Source organism: Camellia sinensis, chromosome 2 (assembly GCF_055761805.1).
Source record: "Camellia sinensis isolate YWXY chromosome 2, ASM5576180v1, whole genome shotgun sequence".
Classification (NCBI taxonomy): domain Eukaryota; kingdom Viridiplantae; phylum Streptophyta; class Magnoliopsida; order Ericales; family Theaceae; genus Camellia; species Camellia sinensis.
The window spans coordinates 104,927,596-104,936,238 of NC_138962.1; the positions used below are offsets into that span (position 1 = coordinate 104,927,596).

Genomic DNA, 8,643 nt, shown 5'->3' on the forward strand with positions numbered 1-8,643 from the left:
ATGAAGATCTTAGAAAATCAGCAGAGTCAATATAGCCTCTCTTCAAAGTCTGAGAACCTTTAGATCTCAAAAGATTATAACACAAGGCCTCCAAAGTAACGTACTGATAGGTGCAGTGTCACAAAAAGTGTGTCTGTGTTCCCACTAGCATCTGGGCAACACAGGGACTCTAAGTGCGCCAATGCATGCAATATAATAACCATATAATTGAAAATAAAAGTCATATCATGGAATTCAAGTCAAGGTTTTACAAAATCCCCAGCAGAGTCGCCAAAAACTATAACATGCCCGGGGGGTACCCGCGCGCGTTAAACAGTTCAGACCCCCGAGATCTCTTTGATCTAGTCTCACGAGTGCAATGTGAAACGTAGATGAGAGTCCAGATTTGGCAACTTTTATTGAAAATCCATTTTATTGCAATTTTGTCAAGAATGGACTGCATCATCAGATTTCAGAGTCCCTACCTAATATTTATTTTGGGAAAGTTAGGAAACCCATGACTCATGACAAGGCCACTGTTCGTCGTAACCAAGGATGCTTGGCTCGGAACCTTAGGTATGAGAGGGGAAGGTCAATAATGAGCACCCCTGCCCACCCAATTAAAGATCGGCCTTTACTAACCATGATATGAATTTTATTTTATTTATATGTTCATGTTCTGATTAGTTAATAAATCTTAAAATTTACTATGTGAAGCATACAAATATAGACTATGCCATTCATTTTGGAACAATTTGATATCATGCATTTTGAAAGAGTTTTGACGATGTACAACCCAAATAAATTGAGTTTACAAGCACGAAAAATCAACATCATTCCAAATTAAGCGACACAACCTCTATCCCCTGGCATTCATAGAGTTATATCAAATAAGCAACTAACCTCATGGTAGAATGCTCGACATAGTAAGAAAAACACACACAAACGGGATGCTAAAGCATAAAAACTTACATGTTTGACGTACCACGAACAAGCTACAAAACAAAGTTAGTAAAATATGCATGATCTTATATACAAAATCCTAATGCAATTCACTCATGAGATGCAACTAAAGATTCGACTTCTAAAATATGATATGTGAATCATCTCAAGAACATGAGGTAACGCACATAATCACATAGGAATTGATTAAATCCACAAATGCAAACTTAGCCGAATCAAGATGCATGAAACATGGATGCAAAGCATAACTATGATGAAAAATAAATATGATGTTTATGTACAAATAAAGAAAGCAAGTAAAAGAACGGGATAGAAAGAAGCAGGGCGGGGAATTATTACAACATTTTAAAGAATAATTACAACTCAAATTAGAGAGGGATGAGGAGAATATTACAACAAAATAAAAACCCCACAATACACTCAAAATAAAAAATAAATAAAATAAAAGCTTCATGTTCTTTAGAACCGCCAGCGGAAATTGGTCAATATTGGGAGATTACGCCATCTTGTTCGGAAGAAGCTAACCAGCCGGCCAAATAGGCCGGCCGGCCACCTAGGCCAAGCAAAACCTGTCTTGTTGCGAAACCTAGAAAAGGAACAAACAAAAAATATGTAGGTGGCTCAACTAACCACTACCGATTAGATTAAAAAAAAAAAACAAGAAAACAAATATAAAATAAAATAAAAAGTGCAAACTCACAACATAAACCTAAAGTAATAAAACAAATATAAGATAGAACATGCAAAATTACAACAGAACTAATATGAGACTAATACATGAAAAAATATATATATGTGAGGTAGAACATGCAAGATTACAACAAAACTAATATGAAATTAAAGCATGCGAATAAAAATAAATAAATAAATAAATAATTATGAGCTAAACAAACCACTAGGATTATAACAACACACTATGAAATATAAAGTAAGAAAATAAATATGAGATAAACAAACCACTTAGATTATAACAAAACACAATGAAATAAGAAGCAAGAAGCAAGAAAATAAATATAAGATATAAAATATAAGAAAATGAAAGACTAACAATTCACCTTCCAAAGAAAGATTGAACTTCTTGATTTCCAAACTTCCTCTTGATCAACCTCAAGTGTAGGAAGTGTGTTCTCAAATTCTCAATTCGAAATTATGGAGTTTATGGAGTTTGTGGTATAGAAAGTGGCTAACTCTCTAGCTTTTCTCACTTTCAATCACTAAGCACTCTTCCTTATGATCAAGGCAATTGATCTTTGGCTATATCAGAATTTTTGGAATGGTTTTGGTGTATGGAAATGAGGAATTTCAGTAGCTATGGAAGGTATGGGATGTATATGGAAGATAGGAATATTTTTGACTCAAAAACTCAATTTTTCTCTATTTTTTCACTCTTTTCTCACTCCTTTCTCTTCAATTTCGTGGTCCTCCTTCTCTCTTACAATATGATCATTCTATATAGGCAATGAGGGAGAGTAAAGGTCAAAAAGAAGGTGGGAGACAAGGCGGGAGACAAGAATGTGATAAGAGGGCAAATTTTCAAGGTGGTTGCATGGGATACTCCTTTATGAATGCAAACAAAACCTCTTTTTGACAATGGGGGATGATTAGGTATAATGGAGGACGAGTGGATGCACTTGAATGGCTCAGAAAATAGGTAAATGGGTTGTCCCAACCGAACCAAAACCAAGAAAAAATGGGCTATTGTTGTTTTGGGCCGAGTCAACAAAATCTGCTTTTAAGCCCAACTTCAAATGGGCATATCTCCCCTATATGGACTTGGTTTTAGGCGGTTCTTGGGTCCAAATTGAAGCCCAGAAGTCTACTTTCCAATAGTGGTGGCCTCAAATTTAAATTCCAAGTGTACAAAGATATATGCCTAATTTAGTAAATGCTGTCTCGGGCTGGGTCAACAAAATCTGCTCTGAAGCTCAACTTCAAATGGGCATATCTCCTTTATTTGGACGTGGTCTAAGGTGGTTCTTGGGTCTAAATTGAAGCCCCATAAGTCTACTTTCCAATGGTGGTGGCCTCACATTTAAACTCCAAGTGTACAAAGAGAAATGCCTAATTTAGTGAAGGCTACTTATTTCCTTCTTAATGATTTGATACTCATTCTTTTCCTAAACCAGTTTTCTTTCATCCCCTCCTATTTCCTTCAACTCCAAACCTATAAAGAAGATGTTTTTAAATATTTTTCAGAAAAGTTCACCTCCCTTCCATTTATTTCCACTTTGTCCTTATTCGGTTTACTGAAAAGTGCAATATTTTAATCGAAATAGGAGCCTCAAGACATTGTAGAAACATGTAAAAACATATTTTGAAAAGAGGGTTTTAAGGTCTAAAATTGTTTGGCCAAAAAATGGGTGAAGGTTGGGATTAAAACTTAAATTCCATCTTTTTTACTGAGAATTGGTGAGAAACACATTCTAATTGTCATCATCGGGTAATCAAAAGAAAGCGCCCAAGTCTTAGGGCTGGTCAAAATGGGGTGTCTACAACCTCCCTGTCAGAATTTTTTATTTAACAGAATTAATTAAAAAAATAAAATTTATAACTGTTTACCTATACAATAATAAAATTATATGAATTATTCATTGAAATAAAATTTTAACATTATTAAAAACTGTTAATTAACTTGATGATTTATTAATAAAAGGACCTATTTATTATGAAGCTAGAAACCTTAGGGGGCATAATGTAATTTCTAAAACTACAAGAAGTAATTTGTAATTTAAGTAAACCTCAGGGAGTGTGTTTGTAATTTACCCAAAATATTATGGTTCAAGTCCTTATAGTTTAGAAGGATATAATTTTTTTTATAAAATCTAAAACAAAAGAAGAAAAAAAAATTAATAGCGATTAATAATTTGAACACATGTATTTAAAACAAATTATATTTAGACTAATAATATTATGACACATGTGAATATTGATCTCATTCTAATTATAATAATATAATTTGAAGAAGAATTTAAATTTGAAATTTTATTTTATAATTTAATAAAGGATGCAAAATTTAAGGAATGAATATTGATCTCATTCCAATTATAGTAACATAATTTAAGTAAGAATCCAAATTTGAAATTTATTTTAAGAATATAAAATTAATTTATAGAACGAAAATATTGTAACACGTATTAACAAAAAATTAAAAAAAATTACAAAAAATAGAAAAAAGAATTGCAACTTTCAACCTTAATGAAATGACAATATTTTACAATTATAATAGTATATAGATATATTGATAAATCATGGAATAGATCATTATTTAAAATTTATATATTATGGATAAATCATTATAATTTTAAATTTAAATTAATGGAATTCTTTCCATAATTAGTGCCCTCCAAATTTGAAATTTGAAATAGATTAATATACTTTCTATTTTTTATTTTATATATTTAATTACTTTCCATTGAAAGTCAAAAATCAAGAGATATGATTATTATTATTATTATTATTATTATGATTATTATTATTATTATTATTATTATTATTATTATTATTATTTATTTTGTGCTTGAATGAGAGCTATATAGGATTTTTTTAATTATTTAAAATCAAAAAATTAGAAATTTTAGTTTGAGATATTGAAACTCCCACAAAACTTGTGTTTAGAAACTCCCTTTTACTTATATAATATATAGGTAGATGGATAGATAGATTTAATAAGAATTTATATTTGTTTTAATAAATACAAATTATTTTTTTTAGATTTTTTATAAAAATAATTTAACAATCTCATCACTAACCATAGTGTATGGGTGAAGTTGAAAGGGGTGTAGTAGTGGGAGCAGTCAAAAAGGCGCGTGAGTTAGGAGAAATCAACAAATGCTGAGTTTTTTTTTTTTAATCAAAAAATTAGAAAATTTATGATTGTGATATTGAAACTCTCACAAGAATTGTCGGTTAGAAACTTCATTTTCCTTATATAATATACTAGCCTATCACCCGTGCATATTTATGTTTGTTTTAATTTTTTTTAATAAATAAATTATGTTTTTTAAGATTTTTTATAAAAATAATTTAATAATCTTATCACTAACCATAATGTACAGAATAAATTAAAAATGCTACTGCAGTAACTATGCACAGGCTATATTTATAATTATTTGTATGAGGGGATTATAAATGCTAATCAGGGATTTTGACCAAATCAATAAATGCAGGCATATAGATTGGAAAAAGTTAATAAATGCTGATTAGGGGATTTTGACCAAATCAATAAATGCTGAGGTTTTTTTTTTAAATCAAAAATTTAGAAAATTAAGATTGAGAGATTGGAGGTCCCACAAGGCTTGGGGTTTAGAAACCCCATTTTCCTTAATATATTTATTACAATTACCTATATATGTGAATTGCAATTTTTAAATGTTTTCTTTTTTTTATTTTTTATATTATATTAAAGTTTAATATTCTGATAATAATCATATATGTTAGACTTTTCAAGGAATTAAATGTCTTCTTTTTTTTATTATATTATATTAAAGTTTAATATTTTGATAATAATCATATGTGTTGGATTTTTCAAGAAATTCTTTTTATGCTTGCTCTTAATGCATTAAATTGTTATTATAAGGGATAATAATCATATGTGTTGGAACTTTTCAAAGAATTCATATGTGTTGGATTTCAAAGAATTTTTTTTATGCTTGTTCTTAATGCATTAAAGCATTATTATGAGGGTAAGACTTGGGGGTTGGGAGAAGTTAATAAATGCTAATTTTTTTTTTTTAAATCAAAAAATTAGGAAATTTAGATTGGGAGATTGGAGCTCCCACAAGGCTTGGAGTTAAAAATCTCATTTTACTTAATATATAGTATAGATAGATAAACAGAGTAATTTAAATTTACAAAGTATTTAGCCAATCTGGCATTTTGAAAGGCGCGAATAAAAAAATATGGCATTACACAAGGCATGAATATTGGTAAGCCTAAGAAATGCATTGACTGTTTGTAGCAGCAAAGAAATCCATGATTGAAATTTGAAGGCCATCTCTGTTGCGCCTTAAGGTTGATGGTTCAAACTGATCTCCTTGTCCATGGATATATGCTTGAGAAACTGGTCATTTAATAAAATTTTGTTCCAGTTTTGGAAATCCGAAATGATGTGACTTCAAAATCCCATATCCATTAACAAAAGTAAAAATGATTTCTTCCCGAGAAACAAACCCGTTTGAAATTAGCAATACAAATAAAAATAAAGGATAACTGTTGAAAGACAGAGAGCTATGGACTGGAAGGTTGATAATGGTGCCATTTAAATAAATGAAAGTATAAGTTTGCATTGCTCAACCAGTTTGGCTTGTATTGTAATTAATCATCGGGTAGTGAGAGAGAGGAATGAAGGAGGAGGTTGTTTCCATTGAGAAACAATGATCCAAATGATTTTTCTCTACCTTTTTGATTTTGCACAGAAAATTTTGAATTTTAGGCAGGCATTTTAAATTAATTTAGAAGGAAAGAAAGAGAGAGCATTAATAGTTGAAGATGAGTGTCAATCAGGTTTGGTAGATGTTTAACTCTTCTCCGTTAACAACTCAAGGGTGGGAATCAACTTTGTATGGTGACGTGGCGAACAAACTGAAATCTGAATTTGTGTCCAGATTTAATGGGCGCGGTGTTGTGGATCGGAGGCACACCAGGAAACACACAAGCAATAACACGAGATTTAACGTGGTTCGGCAAGTCGCCTATGTCCACAGGCAGCGGATTTACTATATGGAACAAATGGAAGAATTGCAATTCACTCTCTCTCTCTGTATTCCCTCTTAAGCTCACCACATTTCCCTCTCCTCTCTCTACCTCTATTTATACACACCAAAGGGAGAGAGCTGGCTGGCCTTGCACATGGCCAGCTGGTCAGTCAAAGGTGGATCGTCTTCCTTTGCGGCTTGTCGATTGCCAGCCGCAATCAAGGACATTCTGTGATGCTTTCACAATGAAGAGAATCACCCCTTTCACATGGGGTGATATCAACAAATCACCCCCTCAACCCATGTGAGGTTATCTATTGCACACACTGCTGTTAATCTTGTCACGCCCAAAATTCAACATAGTCTGCATCCAGAGATAATACACCAGAGATACAAGAGGAGGAGGGAGTACTACATCCTCAACTCAACTTACACCACTCTCTGATTTGGAGAGAGCCTCTGCTCCTATCTCCCACAGATCTCTTCCACGCTTCCTGTCTCGGATGTCTTCACTTGCTATGCTTGAACTTGCGTAATCAAGATATCATACACCCCCTGATTGGATGTCCTGCACCCCCTGCTGGGATGCCCTTGACTATCATGCCTTTGCCGTCTGTCCATAGTGATTGATCAACACTGCCTTGCACCCGAAGGTGCTCAGTTCCGAGAGCTGTTGACCAAGTCCAAACAATGTTGGAACTTGATCTCAGAAACCACTTTTGTGAGCATATCGGCCGGATTATCTGCACTACTAATCTTTTGAAGCAGAATATCCCCTTCATTCACAATTTCTTGGATAAAATGGAAACGGACATCAATGTTCTTGGTGCGGGAATGATGAACATGGTTCTTTGCCAAACAAATGGCACTCTGACTGTCACAGTACACCTCAACATGCTTCTGAACAATACCCAAGTCCTCAATAAACCCGTGTAGCTAAATAGCTTCCTTAAAGGCTTCCGCCACTGCCATGTACTCTACCTCTGTAGTAAACAAAGCCACCGTTGACTGAAGCGTTGACCTCCAACTCACCGACCCTTTAGCAAGCGTACATACATACCCTGTTGTTGATCAGCGTTTGTCCAAGTCACCAGCATAATCTGAGTCCACATATCCAACCAGATTCTGCCCGAGTCGGTTATCTCTCTCGAACTTCAATCCCAGATTAATCGTGCCATGTATGTACCATAGGATCCATTTCACTGCCTGCTAGTGATCTTTTCCTGGATCATGCATATACCTGCTTACCATACTCACAGCATGTGAGATGTCAGGCCTTGTACAAACCATAGCATACATTAATGCACCAACTGCATTTGCATATGGAACTTGTGCCATATGCTTCCGTTCTTCTTTTGTGCGTGGAGACATCGAAGCACTGAGCTTGAAATGAGGGGGCCAATGGTGTACTCACAGCTTTGGTTTTCCCATTTATGCCAAATCTGTCTAACATCTTTTTTAGATACTGGGTTTTCGTCAGACAAACCGTGCCCTTCTTCTTGTCTCTCTTGATCTCCATGCCAAGAATTTTCTTGCTTCTCCCAAATCCTTCATTTCAAACTCTCTTGCCAACTGTGCCTTGAGTTTGTCAATCTCCACCTTGCTCTTAGATGCAATTAACATATCATCCACATATAAGAGCAAATAGATAAAGGAACCATCTGGAAGCTTACGAAAATACACACAATGATCAAATTGACTTTTTGTGTATTCTTTCTCTATCATGAACCGATCAAAGCTTTTGTACCACTGTCTCGAGGATTGTTTCAATCCGTACAACAATTTGTTCAGCTTACAGGCCCAATTCTCTTTTCCAGCAACTTTGAAACCATCTGGCTGGGACATGTATATCTCTTCTTCAAGATCGCCATGTAAAAAAGCAGTTTTGACATCGAGTTGGGCAAGCTTGAGATCAAATTGTGCAACCAAAGCTAACAAGATACGAATAGACGTGTGCTTCACAACAGGTGAGAATACCTCATTGTAGTCTATTCCTTCCTTCTGAGCA

At 33.8% G+C, this 8,643-nt stretch overlaps 1 long non-coding RNA gene across 1 annotated transcript; it reads right to left on the reverse strand.

Annotated features, from left to right (window-relative positions):
• Positions 1–1,163: 1,163 nt before the first annotated feature.
• LOC145819638 (uncharacterized) lies at positions 1,164–2,153 on the reverse strand. The gene is made up of 2 exons (XR_014360400.1): positions 1,998–2,153; positions 1,164–1,528 (listed from the first exon to the last, which is right to left on the reverse strand). It is a non-coding gene; the product is annotated as an uncharacterized LOC145819638 (long non-coding RNA).
• Positions 2,154–8,643: the final 6,490 nt, after the last annotated feature.